General features: G+C 37.7%; 2 pseudogenes; one reads left to right on the forward strand and one right to left on the reverse strand.

The window, feature by feature from the left end:
• The window catches only part of LOC112930568 (small ribosomal subunit protein uS13-like), a 126,496-nt pseudogene that overhangs the window by 29,332 nt on the left and 69,280 nt on the right, over window positions 1-27,884 (forward strand).
• LOC112931411 (ATP synthase subunit f, mitochondrial pseudogene) lies at window positions 21,706-21,971 on the reverse strand (annotated as a pseudogene).

Here is a 27,884-nt window from a genome sequence, read left to right on the forward strand (position 1 = left end):
GACCATTGCATAGAAATAGGTCTTTGATTTTAGAATCTTTATTTTACCAATAAAATGTAGTACTGTAAATTAATCTTAGTGAATTTCCCTACCTTAGTAAGCTCAAATATGCTTCTAGACAAACAAGTCCCCCTACCTACCAAAACAAAATGAAAGATGCTTTTTTTGCTCCAGTTTAACCTCATTGTTCTTTGAGGAGGTCCTGAATTTCAAATAGATCCAGTCATTCCAAAATAATGATAAAATCTAACCAATCTACCTACTTCAAGTTCTAGCCTTTGTTTAAAGTAAGTGGATTAACATTTTCATTGTTGGGATTTTCTCCAATCTAGGTTTGATAGGTTATCAGAAAAAAAAAAAAAAAACCACCATGGCAGTCCTCCTTAGCTCATTCCCCTCACTTTATCCTCCCATTCCTAAACCCTTTTCTTTCTTATAAGATCATAGGATTCTTTTTTTTTTAACAAGGCAATGGTCTAATACCTCCCTTTAATCACAGTTGGAAAAGTTTTTCTTTGTTGAGAAGCTTTTGACAAATGTTTGCCTAATATTGTTTTTAAGTGCAGATGTCTCTCTAAATTTTTTAATATGGAGAGCATTAATGATTTCTGTTCTTTCCCTATCACTTTTTTTAGAGCACTTGTAGTACGAGACAGACCAAAATAAAATTTTCAAGAGTTCATGCTTCTAACCACCCCAAGGGGTGGCTCACTGGTCTCCTTGTGCTTCATGCCTAAAGTTGTCTGTTTTCCTATGTAATCTTTTTCACTGCATTGGCCCCAAAGGAGCAAGTAACCTAAGTCCTTTTAACAAGTCTATACATGTTATTTGGGAATAGGAAGACTGTTTCAATGCCATGATCAGTCCTTGGCATCAATAGATTATACCTCCTTTTCTTTTTTCCCACTTCTTCATGATCTGGTCAAGTATACATTCTCTCTGGATGTTTCCTAGACACTGAAATGTATAGCTTACATAATTTCATTATCTCACCAATAATGGCAAATTGAAAAGCAATTATGGCAAATATTGATCTATGTTCTCTGATATGCAATGTAAAGTCATTTTATATATGTAGATATATAAAATATATTCCATTTATTCCTGTCTCTCTTCCTCCGTCTTTTTTTCCTCCGTCTCTTCTGACCAGATCTCAAGTTCATATCAGCTGTTAGCAACAAGACCATTCCTTGCACAAGGAAACACATCTACATTCTGACAAAAATGGTCTTCTAGGAATGGCAGTTTTAACCTATATCGTTGACTTTCTAAGCCTTTCCCCTTGGAAGGTGCCGGAAGTTTCACTGTCAGCATGGGGATAAAGGTAATTGAGAACTTTTGAAACTGGAGAGGCAGTTACATGCAGCAGAGCTGGCCCAGAAGCAGCATTTCAGAGGGTGGGTTCTTTCCAGTCTGAGCTGGAGAATCTGAGCAAGAAGATACTTACTTAGCTTATCTGGGCCTCGGCTTCCCTTTCTGTTAAATAAGAATAATACTTTATAGGTTCAAAAGTATATCAGTGCACTTTATAAAATATGTTAATTGTTGCTATCACTCAGTTAAAAGTAAAGGCAACAACAAAGTTTTAAAAGTAAAGGCAAAAATTATAAATAAAGAAATAAAAGTAGGAATTTGAAAAATCAAACTTTGGAGGCTCTGGTCCAACAATACCTTGTCCTAATCTGAATTTCCCACCTTTCTGTCATTAACTTGCTTTGCATTCCTCCTCTAAACATATGTGTGAAATAATATATATTCTCAGTTGTGTTTTTAAAGAGCTCTACAAATACCTAGAACTCATTAGTCATTCACAACTAGAATGTTTTAATGGGAAGTTAAGGCAACTACACTGAGAACATAGAGGAGTTTTATTAAGGAAGAACATAGCAATCATTAGGAAATACGACATTTTCAAGGAATTGGATCAGGCCCAAACAGAAGGAATCAGTGAGGTCTTGGGACAGCACTGGGATCTTAGAGAATCACCAGCAGGAGAGAGAAACAGGGAGAGAAAGGTGGAGATAAGACAGACTTTACATCTTGTAGAATTTTCCTCTTTATGTAGAAAATGGGGGAAAGCTCTCTTTACTCCTCTATCCTCAGTAATTCTTCTAGGACTCAGAATTCAAGCAAGTAGTATATATAAGATTAACCAGGTTTTTGTGCACTTGCCTAGGAACTCAACCATCACAGTGTTTCTGAAAGAAAAAATGTATTCCAACTTCCAAAGAGCCAACCCTCAAATGCATTTTTGGAATGCAATCTGTTTGAAAGTGAAATAACCAGGCAGCCTGTATAAGTTCTCTTTTGAAAGAGTTTGCAGTTAGAAACATACCAGCTTCTGTGAAAAACTGTTTTCTAATGGGGGCTAAATCTTTTGTAGCTATCTTATATACTTTCTGGAAGGAGATGGACTATAAATATATACATGAGGTGTATAGATTAAAACATTTAGGTAGATTTTAAGATTTTCAAGACATAGCTGTAGAATACTTTCTCCATATTCAGACATCCTGGAGATCTTTTTTTTTTTCCCCATAGCCCTGAAATCAACTATTTACTTTAGGATATAACAGGCCTTTCTTAAATATATCTTAAGAATAATCTCATCTATAATAAATCATATCTATATGAAAAAACGCTCGGCAAAACGTGTAATACTGTAGCCATGTCCATGGTTTATTAAACCCTTTCTGGAGTGTATAGAATCACTTATACTTACAATTTAAAAATTAAAATGGCAGGTTGGGTGAAATAATTTCCAAGGTTCAACAAGTATTTGAACTTTTTCCGATCAGGAGAGTTATAGCTTAGAATTTCTCCTATAGTAATTTTACTCAGATAAATGATATGAATAATGAATTATTCATTACTAAATTATGCCAGCCAACTTATTCTTTTTACACCCTAGCTTATGACTGCAACCCTAGTAAAATTCGTGTTCAAGAAAAGAGATAACATATCTTTCTTCCTAAGGGTAGTCACCCATAAGTAAGGTCCAAACCAGGACACTCTTCTCCAGAAAAATGCTAAACCAGACACTAAGCATAGAATAGGACTAACGTGGGAAATCCTGACTCTGGTACCCAAGGCATAGTTGTGCTTTGGCTGCCCAAATTTCCCGCTCAGCACGGTGTGATCTGAGAGGAGGTAGCGTGAATTAGTGCAAAGAACTCACTGACCCAACTGATTCAGGTTCTCTGCTAGAGAACTGACACATCATCCACCAGCTCTTTATAACAGGAAACTGGAGAAAGCTTTCCTTCACCTCCATCTTCCAACCACTGATTAAATCTTGCTATTTTCACTTCTTACTTCCATCCACTTCTATTCACTCCACTATCACTACCTTAGTTCAGGTCATCATTGTCCATCACCTGCATGATCACAGCAGCTTCCTATTGGCTTTCCATTACATCCTGACCCCTCCAATCCATTCTTCACATCAATGCCTAACCAGTCTTTCTCAATTGATCATTCTCCTTCTTAAAATCCTTATTGGGTCCCCACTGTCCTCAGATCAATCTTTGCCTTGTCCTGTAAGACTGTCCATAATTGGATACTTCTCTCCAGCCTCCCCCTTCATCGCTCCCTGCCCACTCCACCTGCACACCATGCTTCAACATATTGAATTTTACCCAGTTCCTGGAATGCACCTCCCATTTAACAATATTTTGCTTAAACATTTCCTCCTCCATACTCCCCATTCTAGCCCCCCATCCCACTCCTGTGCCTGAAATTCCATCTTCATTACTTACATCTCATCTTAGAAAAGGCTACCAGAAAGCCTACCTCCCTGTAAGCCCCTAGTCCTTCTTATGCACTACCATCACAATAATCTCTACTTCTCTCCTCAGAGCTCATATTCAAACTGTGGGTTGCTTCTTTGTCTGAAATCCCACTGGACTGTGATCTCTGTGAGGGCCTGCACTTCAAGTTTTCCTATCCTTGACTTTCCAGCAACCTGTTTTACACAACACATCAAGAAAATCTGTTTGCTTCCAAAAATGCCAACCTGACTTTGTGCACATTCCTAATCCCCAGCTTTCAGTCCCAATTTTTATATTTTTTTGCAGATCACAGTAAATAGCTAATCATACCATCTTGACTCATTCATTTTCTCCCATGCTCTAGGGCTTCTCCTTCAGTGGAAACGAATACCATGTACCTTATGAGTGCCTTAGGGCAAACAACATATGGAAAGGAAAATTGGCTTATTGCCATAAAAAACACAAACTCAGCAGATTTTTCTTTCCTCCTAAATTTAACTCAATGAAGAAAAGTGCTTACATCACCAAAGCTTCAGAGACCCCAGGGAAGTCAACTGACAGCTGATTTCTCAATCTCTCCTCAAAGTACTGTAAAGGGCAAATGCCTCCAGTTTTAGGATCCATACATTCACAAATTGGTGAAGGTGCTTAAAAATCATAAAATACTATGTAGAGATTCATTAAGACATGTTTATGATCACTATATTCTTATTTCAAATTTAAGACTGTCCTTCAAACACAAAAAGATATAGAAGCATAGGCTCCCCCTCAATTGGAAGAATACCCTGGAAGCACAAAAATTCAGCTATGTGAAATAGACAATGAGGATAAGTTAGAGCAAACAATATATATAGTGATCTTCTGGAATTCAAGTATGAAGATGGCAACATCCATCCCTGGCTAAATGCAACCACTTTTCTATGAGCTCTATCTCAGGTCATACCGTTTTTAAAATCTCATGGCCAGACAACGACAAACTAGATGAAATGTTGTCATTTGGAACCAGTGTGCCCAGAGTTTAAAAGAAAAAATTTTTGCCCCTTGGATCCTAATTTCAGTAACTCATTTTTTCTGTGGATATTTATTTAAGGCTGGTTGAGAAGGGTGCTGTGATGGTCCAAGCTACTATCAATACATAATTGACTAGAGCTGTTAGAATAATTGATCATATTTTAGGTAACTGTTTAGTATACTAGTATTCTTTCTGTATTTTGAAAGAATTCATTTTAGAAATTACTTGAGTATCTGGGAAACACAAGCGCTTACTTACATGCAGCATAGGTTAGCACTCACTGTATCTAGTAATTTAGATCGTGAGTAGCCTACCCTGTCCACTTTTTTCCTACTGCAATTAAGAGGAAATCTCATAATGTCCCATCCTGAGTGATCTGGTCTTGCCTGTTTCTCCAGTTCCACCTCGTTCCTTGCCCAGTATGCTGTATCCACACTGGACTTATTTCAGGTCCTCAAACACTTGAGAGTCTTACTTGGCTGGACCTTTTGCACATGCTGATCAGTCTGGAATGCTATGCTCTTGCCTCTTTCCTGGCTGGCTGCTTTATAGACCTTAGATATTAGTCTAAAAGTAACTTTCCTAGAAAAGCCTTCTTTGACTATCTGTTTCCTCTCTCCTATTTTTCTCTAACATAGCCCCAAGATTTTCCTTTCACAGGGCTCATACAATTTGTTACTATTTGTTTGTGTGTTGTCTCTTTCCTACTAGACTATAAACACCTTGAGAGCAGGAGCTGCATCTAACTTATTCATTATTGAATTCCTAGCACATGGCCTAGCACAATGCCAGGCTCTCAATATGTATTTATTGAATGAATGTATGAATACTGGATTGGAAAAATACACATGATGTTAGTTCTGTGAATTAGGCATTGCTTTGTATGGGTTTATATTCTATTAATCTCAACATATATTTAGAAGAAATATTCATATAGCATCAGTATTGAATCATACATACAAAGATATTCAGACTTACAGTAGTAAAGATGATTTTAAAATACTTTTGAAGAACACCAGTTCTCCAAGGATTTGTGGTCACTAGAATAGATGTGGAAGGTTTAGAAGATTGTGTTAAATCTTGCTTATACTGTGACATAGCCTGGAAATCATCTTAATCATCTTTTCATTCTTTCAGTCATTTTTTTTAAAGATTTTTATTTAATTACTTGACAGAGAGAGAGAGAGAGAGAGAGAGTGCAAGTACAAGCAGGGGGTGGGGAGAGGGAGCAGCAGACTTCCCACCAAGCAGGGAGCCCAACATGGGGCTGGATCCCAGGGCCCTGGGATCATGACCCGAGCCGAAGACGCTCAGCCGACTGAGCCACCAAGGCACCCCTCTTTCAGTCATTTGAAAGAGATCCTTGGTAAAAATGTTTTCTTCCTGAGACTTTTTAAAGCATAAATAGTGTAAATTTTCTCTCTTCAAAAAGTCCAGTAAATTCAAGTAGTTGATTCTAATCAGTTGAGGTTTTTTCTGCACCTAACAATCACTGGTCTAATCTTTGCTTTTCTGTACTTATGTAAAAGCGTAATTTAACTTTCTTTAACTCTTACTAGATGCTCTAGAGACCAAGATGAGTTCCCTATAATAGGCCATGGCCCAACAGGAAACATGCATAAACAGTTATTTATAATTCAGTGTAGTCAAGCGAGGGAGTTATGCTCTCAAGAACTACTTCAACCAACTTGAGGGCATCAGAGTCAGTTTCCTACAGGAAGTGGCACATAAACTAGAACTTCAAGGGTGCATAGAACTAAACTGGGAGAAGTGGAAATAAAGGGCACAGCATGCACAAAGACAAAAAGCATTGAAACAAGAAGTATTTCACTGTGTTCCAGGCATCATAAGCAGTTCAGTGTCCCTGGAGCATAAATTTTGGAGGAGTGGAAACTGTTGAGGCTCGAGAGGTAGTCAGGGCCAGATGCAGGAAAGGGAGCTTGTATCTTATTAGGGCGCTTGGACTTTATACTCTAGGCCATGGGGATCCACCAAACGGTTTCATGGGAATTGTTAATAGTTAATCTCTCTGGGAATATATCCAAAGGAAGTAAAAACACTAACTTGAGAAGATATATGCACCCCCATGTTCATAGCAGCATTATTTATAATAGCCAAGGCATAGGAACAATCTAAGTATCTATCAATAGATGAATGGATACAAATGTTGTCATGTATGTATATATATCTATATAGACAAATATACGGACACACAATGGAATATTACTTAGCCATTAAAAAAAGAGAAAATCCTACCATTTGTGACAACATAGACAGACCTTGAAGGCACTATGCTAAGTGAAGTAAGACAGAAAGACAAATACTATATACACACTTGTATGTAGAATAGAAAAAAACAAAACCCATATGAAGAGGTTAGACTTGTGGTTACAGAGGAGGAGGATGGGAGAGGAAGAAGGAATTGGAGGAAGGTGGTCAAAAGGTACAGACTTCCAGTTATAAGATAAATAGAAGGAAAGGATACGATGTATAACATGATGACCACAGCCAGCACTGCTGTGTGATAGATAAGGAAGTTGTTAAAAGAATAAAACCTAAGAGTTTTCTTTTTTCTTTTTTTATACTGTATTTATATGGAAGATGGATGTTATCTGAACGTATCATGGTAATCATTTCACAATGTATGTAAATCCATCCATCGTGCTTTATGCCTTAAATTTATACAGTTATGTATATCAATTATTTCTCAATAAGACTGGGGAAAAAATAGTTAATCTCCAAGAACATGTGAATTGAAAAATTTTATGTAAATTACTTTCCATTTTTACACTACTAGCAGTTGGAAGAGACATATCATGAACAAAAACTTCAAAAGATTTACAATTGGGCACTCTTAATTGTGTTTATTCCAAACACTTTCCACATCAAAACGGATGTTTAAAATGAATAAATTTGATATTGTGAAGTAGTCCATCTTTAGTCCTGATGTTTATTAAATAGAAAGATTCAAAAATCATCCAATTATTCTTGGAAAATGTGCATGAATGTGTGGTATTTGGAACTCTATTTTAGAACCCAAATGTCATAGACATCTGGACACAAAAATTATGCAAGAGAGACCTTTAGAAATGTGTTACTAATTATTGACTCTTCCCTGCAACAACACAACTGAGCCTTTGTTATACGCACTATGTGCAGTACTGCTATAGACTGTGGCTTTTTCACATTATGGTTTATTTTCATAAGATATTCCTTATAACTAGCATCACAAAACACTCCATGGAGTTAATAATAAAGCTAGTAAGCCTCACAAACAAATGAATTATGTTAGCAGTGATGAACAGACTAAACAATAGCTTAGGAAAAATTGTATAAGGGAAGTAGAAGAAATATGATCAAGCTAACTGAAAATATAGGCAACTAGGAAAATTCAGGGTGACTAGCTATAATGGAGAGGCCATGTGCAGTTGCAGAATCAGTAGAACTGGACTTATGACTTACCAAATATGTCTATTCATCTCTCTGTGCCCTAATTTATTATCCATAACAAAATGATAGTGCTTTGTAGTATTAAGGTCTTCTTCTATTGTAAAATATAAATTATAAAAGTTTAAAATACCATGAGTTCAGCTACTATTAAGTACCTACTACATGCACTAGGGACAGTTCTCAGTGATAGTGTCTAAGAACCAGGCAAGATCTCGGTTCTTATAGAGCTTAAATTCTAGTAAGGAGGAAAGACAAGCTCTTTTTCCTCTAGTTGGGAAAGAGCTATAAATAAAATAATTGTAGCTAGTAGCAGGAAAATAAGACAGGATCATATTCTAAAGAGGAACTGGGTGGTCTGGGGCAACATTACAGAGACAAGCAGGGAATGGCTAAGACCTAAAGAAAGAAAAGCATCCAGATTTGTGAAATCCAAGAGCCAAGACATTCCTGCTGGAAGTTCCAGTGCCAAAGACCTGGGTAGGAAACAGACTAGACTTCCTTTAGAAACACAGAGAAGCCAGTGGGGCTGGAATATAGAAATGAATGGAAGGACAAGAAAAAAGGTAAACTAAGTCATGTAGATCCTGACAGGCTATGGTAGGAAGTTTGAATTTTATTTTAAGTGCAATGGGGAGCACCAAGAGTAATTTAAGCTGGAAAGTATCATGATCTAATTTATTTAAAAATATCACGTTGGCCGCCGTGTTGGGGCTTCATTGCAGATGGCACAGTGAAAGCAAAGAAACCAATGTCAGAGGCTATTGTAAAATGCCGGGTAAGAGACAATGGTGACTTAGACTAGATGAAGAGAGAGAGGCCTGAAATATGTTGAGTGGTGATATATTGTTCTAAATCTTTGTATTTAAATGTCTTCAGTGTTAATGTGATATTTTAGAAGCTGGATCAGATTAACTCATAAATTTTGTAACCTTGATTTAAACTCAATGAAAAATGAAGGAGGTTAGTTAGGATAAGAGTAATACCAAATAAATGTCATTTGCTCTGAAAATTTCTTTTTTTTTTTTAATTTTTATTTATTTATGATAGTCACAGAGAGAGAGAGAGAGAGGCAGAGACACAGGCGGAGGAAGAAGCAGGCTCCATGCACCGGGAGCCCGATGTGGGACTCGATCCCGGGTCTCCAGGATCGCGCCCTGGGCCAAAGGCAGGCGCCAAACCGCTGCGCCACCCAGGGATCCCCCTGCTCTGAAAATTTCTATACTGAATTTGGTGCCATATGTATTTGGGGATTTTCACCCAGGTTTGCAAATAAAGAAAAATGGGGAATTTAGAAGAATAAATCATATATCTTTATGATAATTTGACCAGCATGGATTCCAGTAGAATTATATATTTTTAAATATGAATTTATTATTTTATGAAGCATTACAGTAGATATTTTCAAAAGATGGTCTCCTTACTTTGAATAATTCCCTCTAAGCCAGTTTGGCACAATTAAACAACTGGGACTATCCTTTAAAAATATATAAAATGTACCATTTCTGTTGCAGTTTCATTACATTTGTAAAGTAATACGGAAAAATAAACTGGCCAGTAACAGTAGAAAATCAAGATGTGGGGATCCCTGGGTGGCTCAGCGGTTTGGTGCCTGCCTTTGGCCCCAGGGCGTGATCCTGGAGTCCCGGGATCGAGTCCCGCATCGGGCTCCCGGCATGGAGCCTGCTTCTCCCTCCTCCTGTGTCTCTGCCTCTCTCTCTCTCTCTCTCTCTGTCTATAATAAATAAATAAATAAATAAATAAATCTTTAAAAAAAAAAGAAAAAGAAAATCAAGATGTGTACTCAATTCTAAGAGAGCTAAGGAATAAAGGATGTTAAAATTACCTGCTTCTTATTTAAAGATATTAGCATGCTGTATCAAAATGTATAATATAAACATAGATACTTCTTAGGTTTACAAAATGTCATTTGTAGGCTGCTTACTTGAAACTTGGGAATAATTTTCCCATAGAAATAATATAACCTCCCAGGCCAGTCCAAAAAAATATGTTTAACCAGTATATCACTATGTAGTCAAATATTAGTGAGTGGTACCATACGTTAAGGTTACAGGAAGCATAAGGGCCTCCTTATGTAAGAGGAATATGAAGAATAAAAATATTCCCATGCTTTCTCTAGATATAGGCATAACTCTGGAAAATTACCTTGCCATATAATAATTTTGGCAACTCTGCTCTGAAAGTACTGGCTCTGGGCAGCTCAGGTGGCTCAGTGGTTTAGCACCGCCTTCAGCCCAGGGCCTGATCCTGGGGACCGGGGATCAAGTCGAGTACCATGTCAGACTCCCTGCATAGAGCCTGCTTCTCCCTCTGCCTGTGTCTCTGCCTCTTTCTCTGTGTCTCTCATGAATAAATAAATAAAATCCTTAAAAAAGTCCTGGCTCTTATATTACTTGCACACCTACTAGTTAGTTGAACCCTATTTTGTATACTCCTCAAATTGCTCTTTTCCCTCAAATTATCTGCCTCCTCTACTCGCCAAATTATTCTGGTTTTTCTTCAGTGTCATTTAAAAGTTAGGAAAGCAATCTGACTAAACAACGTATTAATCTATAAATGACTGGTCAATAATTAAACTTCAGAACTATGTGTACCTCAAAAATGGATGCCTATTAGCCTGACTGAATTCCTAACATAAATTCAGGCATTCTGGTAAAGTAAAAGGATTTTACACAATATGGGATAGCATATATTAAAGAGAAAAAGAATGGAGCTGCATAATTTTTCCTACTTTCTTTACTTCTAGAGTCTCAGCTCCATGTACAAATTCCTTGATGTATTTTTAACCAAGTTGGTCTTTATTACAGTTCTTTGAGTGGGTAATGCCCTGTTTACAGAAGAAATTGATATATCTCTACTTTTCTCAGCCATATATCAATAATCCATCCCATTAGAACATAGCCCTGTTGAGCTTTTTCCCCCAACCAGGGCTAAGTACCAATCCTTCACTCATCTAAGAGTTTTTCCCCTCCACTGAAATGGTTCTTGAAGTCTTTCACATTTTCTATAAAGTTTTCCTAGGCAGGTCAGAGAACAGTAACTGCATATATGGTGTCACTCTGTCTGGAGCTGAAGACACCTACATCTTTGCCTCCTGTTTGGTGATACATAGTAGAAAGACCAGTTTTTGTGTTGGTGCTGTTACTAAGCTTAAGCAAATCATTTCCATTTTGTGTGTCTGTTTCCTTATCCAACTGGAAGATGGACATGTGTGTATAGGGAGTTGTAAGGGGTATGTAATATCTGGTCATCTTCTCTACCAAATTGATGTCCAGATCAAATAAAATGATTTATGTGAAAACTCTTTGAATAAATAGAAAGCACTGTATTTTAAAACACAGCTATTTGTTGAGCTCTCACTATGTCCTGGCAGTGTTCAGTACTTCTCTATGCTTTATATCATTTAATCAACAAACAAGAAGGTATTAGTAACTCCATTTTACAGAGGAGGAAATGGAGGCTTAGATCAGTTAAATGCCAAATGTCCAAAGGATGTGGGCAGATCACTATAGTCATATGGCATGTCAGTGGTAGAGCTGGGCTGTGAACCCAGGCCTGTCTGGCTCCAGTGCCTGTCTCTTCACACTGGATTATACTGCAACCCATTCTACACATGTTAAGTCAGTATGAGCTGCCTCATTTATTTTTATGAACCCTACATACACTTATCCCTAAAACATACACTCTAAATCCAATTTATTAATTTTATGGTGACTTACTCTACCAATTTTGCTGTTCATGTGTTACATGTTAATGTACTCTGTAAAATCATAGACTTCTTTAAGGTCCATTTTCTCTAGCGTTCTTTATATAGTTCTTAACACAGATGTATAAGCAATCTTTCTAAATATTTTATGATGAGGAGGAGGAAGAATCAAGAATCTAGGTTGGGGGAGGGTGAATGAATCTATTGAAAAGGGTTCACAAAACAAATACTCCTCACAGGAACAGCTGAAAGTTTTAATATTTCTAAGTGGCCAGCTATAGTATAGTTAAGCACCAAAATATGCTAATATTGTATAAAGATAATTTTAAAAATTGTGTGTGGGTAGTGAGTTGTGAGTCACATACTGAAAGAGGCTTAGCTTTTTTTTTTTTTTGTATTATATAAATAATTGGAATCACATTTCAGAAAAGCGTCCAAAATAGAGCAACTAGGATTAAAACTTTAAAAAAATACACTAAATAATTTCTTTTTTCTTAGAAGCTGGCATTGATTTATATCTATATAGTAGATCAAAACCAAGTATATTTTATCTCTGTTATACAGGTGTGAACATAATGCAGATAATATACAAGTTATGCCCCTCAAGGCCATAAATAATTGTGGCCAACCTTGGACAAGAAGTCAGGCATCCCAAGAGTGGAATTAAAAAAAAAAATGAAGTCAAGTCCTGAACTACACAGAGAATACCTGTACACACACTCTCTTCTGAGCCTCTGTGACCACGGAAAACCACGGGGGAGATGATGTGAACAGAGAGCCTCTCTTTCTAGTCTCTGGCAGTGAGTAATTCTACCCAATATAACTTTATGAAGGTCACCTCCCATCTTCTGCTTTTGAGTAGAGGCAGAAAGAGAAATGTTTTGAAGGGTCAGTATGAGAAAGATTCAGCTCTTCATGTTTAATTTTGACTCTTCTTTAAAACGTCATCTTGGGACTGTAGTTGTAAAGACTATCATGTGTCAGGTATAGTCAATATCGAGGGAACTACCGTTAGGTACTTCGAGAATGCTATTGCCTAGGAATGAAAATCAAAAAGTATAAAAATATGGAGGATAAAACCTGTCTTCTGTAGATGAAACAGATCGTAATTGAATCCCTGAGAAAACTGCAACCAGCCAAGTCTTAATAAGGGTGTTCGCCTTACTCCTCAATCTACCTGTAAGGTGACTGAGAGGAAGTGAAAATCCTAACTTGGCCAGGACAAAAGGCCAAGTAGCGAACGTCAAGAGTAAGAGGGGTGAGTTCTGAGGTCACTGTTTACTATGCACTGTCTAAACAAAACAAAATAAAACAAAACAAGTCAAAATTGTTAGCAGACTGTAAGAATCTAGGCAGTGGGAAAGACCAAACCATCTCCCCAAACAGACAGTAGGTAGTGTTTCTCCTACACTGGTCAGGAAAAAGTCATTTACCCTACCAGACACAGGGTGTCCAGGTCCTGAAGAATAATTGTACTCTGTTACAGTGAAGTCAGGGATATTTCATCTGACTTTTTTTCTTCTTCTTATGGTCTGGAAGAAATGTCTTATAAGCCTGGCCAGTTTCCCTTTGCTGTGAGTCCACACTCAACAAGTGGCACTCTGATTTCTAATTTTACCTCCTGTTTAAGGCAGGAGTACATAGGAATAGCAGGGTATCTAAACATGTCTATATCTTTTATTGTTAATACATTTGCATTTTGTTTTATATCTCAAGCTTTTATGGCCGTTGAGAGTCATAGCTATACCTAATAATTTAGTCAATTCACGTTCATTTTCAAAGTCAAATTTCTTAGACACACCTAGACGTATCTGGACTAAAATCTAAAACACGTGACCAGAGCAGAATAAGGCAAGTAAGTTGGTCAGCTAGCTTTTCTCTATGATTACTTTACGCTATAACTCCAACAATAGGAAGAAGATTTTTGTGGTAAATGAAACAATCTTTTGTACTTCATGACTGAAGACAAAGAATGAGCAAATGCTATAGGTGACAGAGGCAATAAAGCTGTTTCAACTCCAGGCATCCATCTGGCTTTTGAAAACATTTGCATGTGGGGTGCCTGGGTGGCTCAGACAGTTAAGTGTCTGCCTTCAGCTCAGGTCATGATCCCAGGATCCTGGGATGGAACCCTGCATTGCAGGGGAGGGTCTCTGCTCATCAGGGAGCTTGCTTCTCCCTCTTCCTCTGCTTGCCACTCTGCCTACTTGGGCTTTGTCTCTCTGTCAAATAAATAAAGTCTTTTTTAAAAAATCGCATGAGAGTTAAAAAATTTTCAAGTTGTCTGCATTCCCAATATCATTTAACATAGCTAAAGACTATTATACAATATTAAAGGATGCAATCAATCTTTAAATTATGTGTCCTATTTCATGTTAGACATTTTGTACAATGTCTGAAATCCAAACTGAACAAGGCATACAAATAAATAAAACGATCAATGATAAATTGTGAGAGCGTATACAAGGTGTAGTGATGGCAAGAGAAAGAGAAGTCCCTGCTCTTGGGGCTAAGAAAGCTCCCCTTGAGCTAGGTTTTGAAAGAAATGCAATGTACTGCTCTCTTGGCCTAGGAGGAGAAAGGGAATTCCAGGTAGAGGAAATAGCTGGGAACCAAAGCCTGGAAATTATGAAACAGATTGGTTTGCACAGCACATTGCTGGAATATTGTTTAAGCAATGGGAAGAGGAGAAGGCATGCCTGTTAATGACTTGTTCAAGAGGGGGTTGGAGGGGTTGTTTGTTGATACTGAAAATAGGGAAACAGCATGACATTAAGAAAAGTATAATTGTCATGACAAAAAGGCAAAGGTGAGCAGGAGAGAAGGAGAGCAACAAAAAGAGTGTAGGTCCTGAATTGAGGCAGTTGTAATGAGACTAAAAAAGAAAAGGCAGGTTTGAGAATGGTTTGGCAGCTAGAATCGGTAGGGCTTGGTGACAGATTGTATTTGGGGGCGAGAGAGGGAGGAACTAGCATAACGCCCAAATTACTGGCTTTGGAACATAGGGATCTTTTATTATATCTTTCTCTAAACCATTATACATTATTCATTGTGAGATTGAAGATGTGCCTTAGTCGGAAACATCATTCATTTCCCACTAAGGGAATCCCTAGATTAGAAATCAACCCCACCTACTCCCATCTATGCTTTTCCTGTCCATTTTGTGCTTTTCTCAGGAAACTATGAGATCTGGCTCCAGGGGAATAAAACAAAAACAAAAACAACATGTATAACTAAAACAGACCTATTGTCCTAGAGAAAGAAATATGAAAGCCAGAAGATACAATTAAACACATTTGGAATGCTTAGAACTAAGTGTCCATGGCTTTATCACAGACTGTAGCTGTACTCTGCCTGGGTTTCATTAAGCATAGAAACTGGCTTTCAATAGCAAAAATGTAAAACCTTGTTCAAGTTACAGGATAACCAGAGACTTGTGCTTGAAAATTTAGATATATATTAACAAAATTCCATCTTGACTTTTTCTATTGGATAAAAATAATAAAGCAAATATATAATATTCTAAATATGTATTGCATTCTCATATTAAGGATGTTTGAGGGTTAAAAGGTTTACAGGGATATCATTTCTCAGATTTTGCTCAGAGTGTCATATTGCTTCATATCTTGTCTCTGTGTGGCCATTAGGGAGGCATTCTAGTGTCATGGTTGGTAAACTAAGCCCTGGAGTTAGATTGTCCCAATTCAAACACTGGGTCTGTCACTTATGCCTTTGGGCACTTCATCAGTTGCCTCTATTATCTTCTCTCTCTCTCTCTCTGTCTCTCTCTCTCTCTCTCTCACACACACACACACACACATACACACAAAACTAATAATATCAACATGATCCCTGGGTAGAGCCCAGTTCCAATAGAAATACTAGACCGGATTTGACTTCAAGAAATATATGATCTAATTCAGTGGTTCTCAAGCTTTATTGGGCATTTGAATTACCTGGAGGGCTTGTTAAGACACAGATTGCTGGACTCATCCCCACATTTTCTAATTTAGTAGATCTGGGATGGGGATCAAAAGTTTGCATTTCTAGCAAATTCCAGGTGATGGTCTGGGGCCCATATTTTGAGAAATACTGATCTAAGTGAAAAGAGAATTCTTTAGAAAAAAAGAAGAAAGTCATAATAGTACTTAGAAGACATGAGTATACAGTTTGTCATGATACTGTTTAGGAAGCTAGACTATAGATACTGGGAAATCCAATGGTTGATGAACCATTCGTTTAAGTGAGAATCACTAACTTTGTTTTAGTGGTAGGATGACCTTGAGTTTCGACCACTGTAGGAATTCATTCACATAATTAGAGTGTGCATTAGCCCCCAACTCAGAGAAACCAATTAATTCAACTCACCTTTTCCAGTATTTCAGGGTTTTATGCTTGAACCTGAACCACACCAAAGTATGAACCACTAACTGGATATACCAGATTAATTTGTTGAACTTCAGAACTAAATTAAATCCCAGATACCCTTAAACCTTTCCCTCAATTCTGAACCAAATGAAAGAGATTTGTTTGTTTAACAAAAAAAAAAAAAAAAAAAAAAAAGTGAGCTGGTTCAAATTAGAAACAAAACTTTTAGTTTTTTTAAAACAATTGAAATCAAAGAGTATATTTCCTAACACACCAATTCATTAAAAGTGAAATGAAACAAAACAAAATGTTGTTTAAGATATTCCTATACTACATAATAAGTAGTTGACTGAAATGCTAAAATAGTAAATCCAGCTAAGAGTCTGGGTCCCAGCAAGAAAGAGCATTCCACTCACAGGGTTCAAATCAAAACACTTTAATGAAAGACTCCTTACAGTGATGTGGGAAGGGATTTAAGGAAACAAAAGAGGGATGTTGGAGTATCAGAAGACTGGCAACAGCAGAAAATCATGACCAAGGGGTCTAAGAGGCTGAAGAAGAACATGGCCTTTACTCAGCCCAGTGAGAAGAGGAGGCATGGAAAAGAGGCTGTCAGGCTGGAGATTTAGGCCTGGAGAATGCCTCCCCTCCCACCTCTGTGTACCACAACATACACAAAATAGAGTTGCTAAATCAAGAAGGAAATGGAGAAGAAATACCTCAGCCTTTCCCTCTTCCCAGCCTCTGATCACTTCCTGATGCCTCCCCCCCTGTCTGAACTGAAAATCTGGTGTCTGTGGAGTCCAGTGGAGCCCCAGTGACTGATCTGCAGGGGTCTGCTTTCTGACAGGGCAGGGCAAGTGGTGGAGGGCAAATGGAGATTGACCAGCACAATCTCTCTTTTTACTAAGTTAATGCTAGACGTTAGATGAAGTATTAGTAACTGAGTTAATGTATGTAAAATTCTTAGAAAAGTCCCTGGCAATAAAGAAGCACCATACTCTCAAAGTTAGCTATTATTGTTGCTACAGGCTGCCACTGTTTTGTGGATAAGGAAACGAAGGCTCATGGTCTTTAAGCAACTTGGTTGGTTAGCACTAGTGACAGAGCCCATGCTCAAATCCAGGTTTTCAGATTCTAATTTTGTATAAATTCTGCTATGAAAAATGACTACCGTAACATACAAGGTAATGTGTTGCATGCATAATTAATTTTATAATTTCTTGCAGAAAAAAAAGCATCTTTACTCTCTGGACCTGACTAAAGAAATCTGAAACCAGATTAATACCTTATATAAAAAAATAAAATAAAATGAACTTCATTTCAAATATATTTCTGCACATATAATAATAGTTGAAGTAATAGTAATGATGATAGTAGTAGTAATAGTAATAGCTGTTAAAATTTTTGAATGTTTATTTTATGTCTGGTACTATGCTATATTTCATGTCTTATACTAATATAACCACGGTATAGTTTTTTTAGTATATTGACACACAATGTTACTCTAGTTTCAGGTGTATTATTCTATGCTCACCACAAGTAGAGCTATCATCTGTCACCATACAATGCTATTACAATACTACGGACTATATTCCCTATGCTGTACCTTTTATCCTTGTGACCTATTCATTCCATAACTGAAAGCCTGTATATCTCACTTCCTTTTACCCATTTTGCCCATTCCCCTCCCCCCATGTCACCCATTTTTGATTTCCTGTTTTTCTTTCTTTATTTTTTTTCAGCTTGGAAATCATCCACTTGGAGGATTTTGCAATTGGTGAGTTAAATATGTTTTATCTGAGTCTGCTGGCCCTTGACTGACGATTTAAGGTTTTATAAAATCATTTTAAATGTAAAAAAAAAAAAAAAAAAAAACCCTCCCAGATAACAATATATTTTTTTCCCTATAACGGTTGGGAAACGTGTTTATCCCATTATCTTGCCATGATACAACATTAGCCCTAAGGTCATGAGTTGGCCATGCATTCAGTATTTGATTACATGAAATAAGACATCTTGAAAATAAACATAGCTAGCTTATTTGTGTCAAGTCAGCTCTTTTGGCAACAGATTTTAAACAATGAGATAACCATTTACTCTTAGGTCTTTGCATTTTAGATTTTTGGAGTTTCAATTCATAGAAGGTATAATCAACAAGCTGAAAAGTAACATGTACATTTTCAGTCAGCTAAAGAAACAAACAAGAAATGTTTTTTTTTTCCCCCTGTGGGGATGTTTTCTATCCTGTCACACTATCTGTCAATTTTTCTCTGATGATGGAGCAGTTATCAGACAAGGGCACTCTAACCAGTGCCTCATCATGAAATTTCAATTCTTTCTTGGCAGTCAAGTTTCAGAGTTGTCACTAAGAGTCTGTGTAGCAGTAGCATTAGAGAGATGGCTCTATTTTGAAAATCAACCGCATGAAAGAAAACAATCTTAGATGTGTGCCCTGTGCTTCACTTCCTGTTTTGTCATCTACTTACAGCACGGGTTGGCCCAAAAGAAATTACCTAGTTATAGTATAAGCCGAACCATATGAAAATCCAATATTTGGCCAATAATTGATTGCTAAATGCCAATTTGATATCAGACGGCAGTGTCTTATGTTTGTCCTAATAGTTCTGATACTGATTGAAGCAGTCCATGCCCATGGAACAGTGACATTTCATTTGCAGCCTCTTATAAAATTCACACTGTTGGTAAACATATTGTCTTTGCACATTCAACAAATGAGGGTCACTTTTAATTTGTTCCCCTGAAATCTTTTGTTGAGGATTTCAGGCAAATATGAACATCCAAGAAATCTGTGCAGTGGAGATTTTAAGGTGTCTCTAAAGGGTTTATATGTGTAAAGTGTCTGACCAAATTCCTGGCATATGATAGGTACTCAGAATAATTGAGTCATTAGGTCTATCTAATGGTAATATAGTAGCATACTGTGTGATGTGGTCTTTACTTGTGACACGATGCTGTTAAATGCATGATTTTACTTAGGGTCAATTTTCCCTAAAAACCTATTACTAAGACAGTCAACTGACACATCAGATCATGTTCCAAGTTTAAAGGGTAGTATTGCATTATTATATAAATACTCTTCCAGTTAGCAGAGAAGATGAAAAGAAAAAGAAAAGAATTTTTTTTAAGCATTTGTATAAACTGGATATTAGAAAATGTTATTATGGTTTATTTTTTCTGGTGAGATTGGTAGGTGATTTCTTACCAGTGCCTGTCTTTTAGTGAACTTGAGGAAATGAAATATGTGATTAACAAAACATCAGTATTTATAAGGAGTTTTGGAGAGCAAGATACTGATTAAGTAATTATAGTGTTATACTCCAATTCTCACTTATTGTTTGTACCCAAATTCTTATAATATGACAGGTTTACTCAAACTTACCCTGTAAGTTATTTTCTCTTTGATGTTACTATCACTGCTCTTAAATACAGAGGAAAATGTGTGATGCAACAGGCGGATGGGTAGATGAGTCAGCTGGCCATGACAGCTGTACACATGGTCCACAGGTGTTTGTTTGGCTTTGGTATACTTTATAGGCAGAAGTTTTTAAAGGGTCCCACACCACTTTACAAATCTATTTTTTCTGCAGTTCCTTTGTACCAACCACATCTAGAGAACAGGCCCTAAATTTTAGAAGTTTTAACCTCCAGAGGAGAGGAAGTTGGTTGATTTCCTCAGCAGTTTGGAGCCAAGTCAGATCCCAGGACTTTGCAGGTGCAGATTTACAATGCAGATTAAATTTCAGCAGGTCTGCGGCCTGAAGCACTGCTTATTTAATAAATTCATTAAATGCTTTTAAATCTAAAATTAAATGCTTTTAAATCTAAAATAAATAAATAAATAAATAAATAAATAAATAAATAAATAAATTCAGAGGACATCCTGATGCTGTTGCTCAATGGACCACACTTTACTTTGAGTAGCAAAGACATTTCTACTTTTTTAACCTGCTGGTATCTTAGAAGTAATGAAACCAAGCTCAAGCTCACCACCTTCCTCCCAAAACCAGACAGTCTTCCTCTTGAGTTCTTATTAATTTGTACCACTATTGATTCTCCACCAAACCTCAGAGTAATGTGAGGCTCCTTATTATGCCTCCCACTATCACATCCAAGTCAGTTTTGAAGTTCTGATTCTCCACCCATGTGTATGAACCCCTTTCCTTACTTTTCATCCTGCTGCTGCTACCTGGACCAGACTCTAGGACATCTCATTCCTAACTGCTCTGTCAGGGCCTCCCATCTCCACTCCATCAACCCAGCTCCATGCACAACTGCCATTCTAAAAGCAGTGCTTATTTATAATAATATTCTGCCGATAACTCACCTGGAATAGAGTCTAGAATACCTTTTTTGGAACGTCAAGGCCCACGCTCCTGCTCTTCTTTTTCCACGCTGATCTCTATGTACATTCTTTTACGTGAACCTTAGGGCTTACCTGAATACCTTTGGTGCTTTCAGCTCTCCTGACTGTCCCAAGTTTCTGTGTGACTCTGAGAGTCATATAAATGCTACAAAATGTCATAAGTATCTAAAATAGCCTAGAGTGAACAGCTTTGTGACACAGGTGGCATTTCATTGGGCCTTGAGGGTAATAAGGATTTCTACAGAGATTATTAACTGTTTCTTCCTACATTTCTTTGTTATTGGACTTATGTAATGGACACTCATCATTTAAGAAAAGAAGTTTAGAAAAGAAAAAGAAATTTAGAAAGAAATTTAGAAAAGAAAAGAAATTTAGAAAGAAAAGAAAATTTTCAGTAAGTTTAAATTTTCAATGAATAATAACAACAAAAGAGCATCCCTTGGGCCTCTGTTCCCATTGCACAATCCACAACCAAGCAGGTACCCCATTGCAACTATTTTTCTTTTTTCTGTTTTACACCAAGCTTCTCCCCAGGAGGGAGTGTGCCTTGTTCATCTCTGTATCTCCACCATTGAGTGTAGTGTGTGGTACAAGGTAGGCATTCAATCAGGAGGATCCAAGGTTTAGAGCCTGAAGTTTATACAATATAAGAGCCCCTCTTTAAGAAATAAAATTGAAATTTTTCTCTAAATTTTCAAAAACATAAGATCTTGAGAAATATATTGCTAGGGCCCCTTATAGAATCTCAGAAGGGTGGCATGCAAATGTGGGGTTGGGGGGGGGGTAGATTCCAAAGCTTAAACTACTTTAGCCCCATAGTATAGCCACCTCTGCTGCATTATTTTTTTTTCTGTTGTCATTGTTAGGTTAGTATTATTATTTTAATGAAAGAAAGATTGAGTGTTAATTCTAAAATAGAATATGAAAGGATTCATGGGTGCCAGGCAAAGATCATGGTCAGGAGTGCAGAATCTGCCTCCACAATGGGACCTCTTCAGTGGTACTTGCCTAGCCACTCATGTCTGAGTTCCCTGTAGCAATGACAGTAGTTGAAAAGCACTTAAGCTGCCAGCACCATAAAAGTCCCAGTGACACCCCATTTCTTCACATTGACATACTTGATGTAACACCAGTAGTAACCTCTTTGAAACACTCCAGCAGTGCCTTTGGGGTAAAATCCCACATCAGAATCCAGGTTGGCCGTTCTCCTAGTTTGACCTCCATGAGCTTCTTCTCCTTCACTGATGTGAATGACACCATCTTGGAGTCCTGGGTGTCCACTATCAGACTGAGTGAATCTTAGAGTATTTTTTAAATTTTTTATTTATTTATGATAGTCACACAGAGAGAGAGAGAGAGGCAGAGACATAGGCAGAGGGAGAAGCAGGCTCCATGCACCGGGAGCCCGACATGGGATTCGATCCCAGGTCTCCAGGATCGCGCCCTGGGCCAAAGGCAGGCGCCAAACCGCTGCGCCACCCAGGGATCCCCGGAGACTGAGTGAATCTTGTTGATTCATTTGTAATTTTCACATCCATGATCCTCTCTGAACATGGGGCATCTGACATACATCTGAGGGTGTTCCACTTTTAGGAAACCAACTTCCTTCAGGTTACATGCTGCAAGGGCACTTGCATTTCTTGGACTTAGTAGGAATTTCAGAGACCTCCTGGGATCATCTTTAACAGCACAGACTTTACTAACAAATGTTGCAGTGAAACTAGCAGTTTTCAAACTCTGTTTGTATTTTGAAATGAAAACATTGTCTTTATAACACCACCATTCTCTAAGTCTTTCAAAATGTGTTCCAAATATTTCCTTCTAATTGGAAACTTCCCTATGAAATCATAGAGTTTGAATTCAGTTTATATTCTTTTTGATGCTTTTCAAGGGCACATTCCTTATAGCTAGTTTTACAAGAGGGAACACTTCTTGTAAAAATATGAGAGAACTTAGTAGTTTCGTGTAATTAAAAATATATATATGTGTGTGTGTGTATATACATGAAGTACATTTTGTATATATGTATTTTATTTTTAAGTATTTCAGAAAAAGTTTCTGAGATTCATTAATATTTGCTATTTGTGTGAACAGGAGTGGCTGAAAGGTACATTGGCCAGCATCTCCTTATCTAAAGTTGGTTCCCCTACCCCAGCTACGCTGTTGTCACCCTGTTTGTTGCATTCATAGCACTTACACCAAACTGTTACTCTCTGGCTAATATCTTTGTTTATTGTTTATCTAGGCACCTCTTAGATAATGTGTAAATACTCTTAAATGTCGACTGTTCTTTAATGACACTACTGGTGCAAAGACTGTCCCATTTCCCACCAGGTTTTTAGATTCCAGGTCTGCAAAATTCTGTTTGAGAAAAGAACTGCTCCCCCTGGTTGATTTGTGTATGCTTCTTGCATCAGCTCCAAAGGGTAAATTTATGAGAACCTTTCAGCCCCCTCTTCCTCTCAGCTGCCAGCTGACTCCTTCCCTTGCCCTTCTACTACCTCCTACTTAACACTTTAGTTCTGCCCTCCAAATAAATCAACCTGATAGTCCTTGAGTGCCTTTGTTCACTTCCTTTCCCCTGGATTGCTTTTCCCCCCAATCCTTGCCCAGCCCATGTGGAGGAAAAATTTTCCTTTTTAGTAGCCAATTATCTTGGACAGACCTCTCTGAACCTCAGTTTATTCATCTGTAAAGTGTAGATATTAAGAGTACCACCATAGGTGGTATCTCATAGTAGGACTTCAGTAAATGACAGCCATTATCATCGTTGTTGTTTTTATTATTAATTTCTTTCAGCTTCATTTCTTTGGGTTATCTTCAGTAATTGTTTATAATTACTGATAATTTGAAAATAACTTTAGAATCATTTGTATGTTTTACTTTTTTTTTTTTTTTTTTTTTAAGATTTTATTTGCTTATTTGAGAGAGAGAGAGCACAAGCCAGGGGAGCAGCAGGGAAAGGGAGAAACAGGCTACCTGCTGAGCAAGGAACCTGATGCAGGACTTTCATTTTATGACCCTGGGATCATAACCTGAGCTGAAGGCAGATGTTTAACTGACTGAACCACCTAGATGCCCCTGTATGTTTTACTCTTTAGTTACATTTAAACTCTTTGAAAGGACATCTACTGTTACTGCTTTATGTACACTGCTATGTGCATATGTGCTGTGTATCTAAAAGCAGTGGTTATCTGCAGTGGGATTAATCCATAGCACTTGAGGAGTGTCCTAAAAAAAGTACAAAATGTATCTTCTGCTTATTTGTGGGTATTCTGCTCTTGCTGTCTGTATAATATAAGTGCCTCTTCTAGATTTGAGGACTTCTAGAAGCTTTCCCCAGTAAAGATAATAAGGGGAGAAACTTTTTACATCTCTACCTTCTATAAGAATTTCCCTCAATTTTTAAGTTATTTAACATTTTTTTAATTTCAAATTGTGCCTAGAGTTTCAAGATTTAATGCGAGATTTAATGACCCTACAAGATGGCCTTCAGAGAACTAAACCGGAAACAGCAAATCTGTAGAGTGGGTGATAGGATTAACCCACCCTAGGAGATGATATATGAAGTGGAAAGGATTAGGAATAGTCAGATTTTTTATCAAGGAGGGAGCAGGGTAGAGGAGTTATGAAAGCTGTTACCTAATCCATTATACTACATCCTAACAAAGAAAGAATATGTTAATTGAGAACTGGCAGGAGGTGATATTACGAAATCCTAAAGAAAGGAAAAGCCATTAATTAAGATTTTGGACAAAATTAAATCAAATATTCTTTTGGAAGGAGCTAGTCAAGAGATACTGAACTGACTACACAGGAATCATCTTTCTTTTTTTTCTTTTCTTTCCTTTCTTTTCTGTTCTGTTCTGTTCTTTCTGGGGTGGAGCCTGATACAGGGTTCTTCTATCTCAGCACCCTGAGATCATAACCTGAACCAAAATCAAGCATCTGATGCTTAACCCACTGAGCCACCCAGGCACCCCAACCACACAGGAATTATGGACATACTCTGTAGGTGAGTGAGGATGGCTCTGAAATTTGCATGGTCTGCATAAACTAACTCCTGAGACCATTCATCTCTCTTGGCTTCCTAAGCAACCTTCCGAAGATTTATTCAGCCTCCTAACACCTCTACCCACTGATAACTGGAATGCTCTCTAGAAAATTTCCTTCCTTCATTGGAAATTTGCACTCTAATTTAACCATAAGTTCCTTGCAGGGACAGATCCACAATTTGTGAGGGACAGATCCAGAATTGTAAACATTTCTGGAATTAGGAGGGGCTCTCTTTGAGAAAAATAATACAAAATGTCAAATAATGAAACTGCTTCCAGGGTGTTGAAAGGGACGAGCACAGGCAAGTGGGCCTGAAGCTTTACCTTCGTCAGCATCACAGTGAAGCCACTGGAGTTGGATCAGTGCGGGTTCTGAGAGACCATCTGCTCTGGGTGCACCATCCTGCAAAGCTGAGGGCCAGACCCAGGGAGCCCCTCAGCAGCAGCCTCTCTTTCCCACAGACTTTATCATCTTAATTATAAAAATTACAACAAAGGAAACAAACTCCCACTGTTTCTTAAAAGGATTTTGGCACTTTAACTTTTTATGACCCCTTCTACCTATATTATCATCCTGTTTGAAGATACAGAAACTCTCATTTCTTTTTTTTTTTTTTTTTAAGATTTTATTTATTTATTCATGAGAGACACACACAGAGAGAGAGAGGCAGAGACACAGGCAGAGAGAGAAGCAGGCTCCATGGAGGAAGCCCTACGTGGGACTCGGTCCCAGGTCTCCAGGATCAGGCCCTGGGCTGAAGGCAGCGCTAAACCACTGTGCTACCCTGGGCTGCCCAAAACTCTCTTTTCTTAACTCTTCCCAGATTCTGTCCAGTTTTCTGTATTCCAAATAGACAGCAACATTACTACATAAAGTACAAAAGAGAAATCTATGCAGATATAACAGTGCCCAAAACAAGATTTAAATGTCTATGGACCAGAAAGAGGAAAACTTAGAGCAGTGGGCATGATGGGAGCCATAGTTTATATTAAGATGCATATCTAGAAAGCAGGACGTCACAGACACAGCCCAACCCAGAGACTAGGAATTGAGCCATGTTCAATTTGGTCCAAAAGCTATTAGGCGGGATGGAGTAAGGTCGTGCATGGTGTGGGTGCATGAGTAGATTCATGGTGGCCCAGGTGGGGTGTCAGAGCAAGGTGAGTCCATATGAAGTCCATGTGTAGTGTGTCCATGTGAAGGAGCTGTCTGGTATGGGGGTTGGTGAAGAGGACATTCACATGGATGGCGATAGTTGTGTTAGCTACAAAGGAAACATTACATTGACTGATCAAGTAAGAAAATACTAAGGATAATGGTGTTGAGCTGGAATTGAAGATTGGGATGTGAACTCATGGTTTTCAATGGGACAGATGAGAGAGAAAGAAAGGAGAGGTATTCAAATACATATATTCCTAGTTTTGTCCACTGAAAGGGACAAATGGCACCCCAATGGCATTGAGAATATCTAGCATTCGGATCTTAGTTGACTTCAGTACTGAGGGAAAGAAAGTACAAGTTGAACTCAGAACCTCTTCTAAAACCTGAAACAAAAAGTGCTCAAAGAATGATGGGGACAAAAAAAAAAAAGAATGATGGGGACACAGAGACCATCTTGAAGGGGCTCCTACTGGAAAAATGTGGGGTAATTTCAGCAAGAAAATGAATAATAATAGTACCAGACTATAATGCATTCAATAAAATAGGAAACCATGAGTTCAAACAGATATAAAAAGATAGTAAATAAGTTAATAGTTTGATGAGTGATACATAATCTCAAAACCTCCTCACAAAATATTTATTAAAAGTAATTTCACAGTGCAGAAGCCAGCCAGCCAGGAACTTTTTTTTTTTTTTAAGATTTCACTCATTCATTCATTCATTCATAAGAGACACAGAGAGAGAGGCAGATACAAAGGTAGAGGGAGAAGCAGGTTCCCTGCAGGGTGTCTGATGTGGGACTTGATTCCAGGACCCCAGAAACATGACCTGAGCCAAAGGCAGACCGTCAGCCACTGAGCCACTCAGAAGTCCCAACCAGACAGGAACTTAAGCAAGTGATTGAAGTTAATGTCACCAGTAGTGGTACAAATACAAATCTGATGGCACTTGAATAGGATAAAATGAGAATGCATCATTGCTTCTGTGATATTCCTGCCTGAGATGTATAACAGGAACCTAATCATGAAGAAGCATCAGACAAATCCAAACTGAAGAACGTTATGCAAAATAAATGGCCTATGAATATTGCAAGTGTCATACTTACATAGTCAAGGAAAGACCAAGAACTGTTCCTGATTGAACAAAACTAAGAAGACATGATAACTAAAAGCGTCACCTGTTTTGCAATATCTGGATTTAGAACTGCCTCTTTTTCTTACAAAATGCATGCTCTAGGATAATTGGAGGAACTTGAATAGAACCTAAGAATCATATTAAAGTATCAATATTAATTTCCTGATTTAAATGGATATGTCTCCTATATACAGGAGAATGTTTTTGTTTATAGGAAATACACACAAAAGTGTGGGAGAATAATGGAGCATAATGTTAGCCAGTTACTCTCAAACAGGTAAGGAAAAATAGTTTTTTATATTGAAGGTATACATTTTCTCTGAGTTTGAGATTGTATGTATATTTATGTACTTCTTTGCTTTTGTGTGTCTAGTGTTTTGAATATCCATGTCCAGCCAAGTCCCCTCCAAATAGATTTCAGTAGGAACTATCAGCTGTGAGCAATGACCTTGGGAAAAGTGATTACTTTTGCCATGCTACAATGAGAAAAGCTTGTTTTTCTTTTTAATGACAATGCGTAAAATGCTCAAGATGCTTAATGAGATGGATATCTTTGACAGGTCACCATGCCCCAGTCGTACAGACTCAGCACTGCTACCCTAGGTAAAGGCCATTCTGCAGTATTTTCCAGAAGCAGGCACGCAAATGGTGGTAGGATGAGGGACACCAGTGATGCCTTCTTCCTCTGTAACTTTGTCACTTTGCATATCATGTGATCAGAAGAGCTAATGATTTTAATGATTTAATATCAATCCTAGCAGGTCCTCTTTTGTTTGATTCTTCTTTTATTCAACATATTTTTATTGTGCCCCACCCCACTAT

Source organism: Vulpes vulpes, chromosome 13 (assembly GCF_048418805.1).
Source record: "Vulpes vulpes isolate BD-2025 chromosome 13, VulVul3, whole genome shotgun sequence".
Lineage (NCBI taxonomy): Eukaryota > Metazoa > Chordata > Mammalia > Carnivora > Canidae > Vulpes > Vulpes vulpes.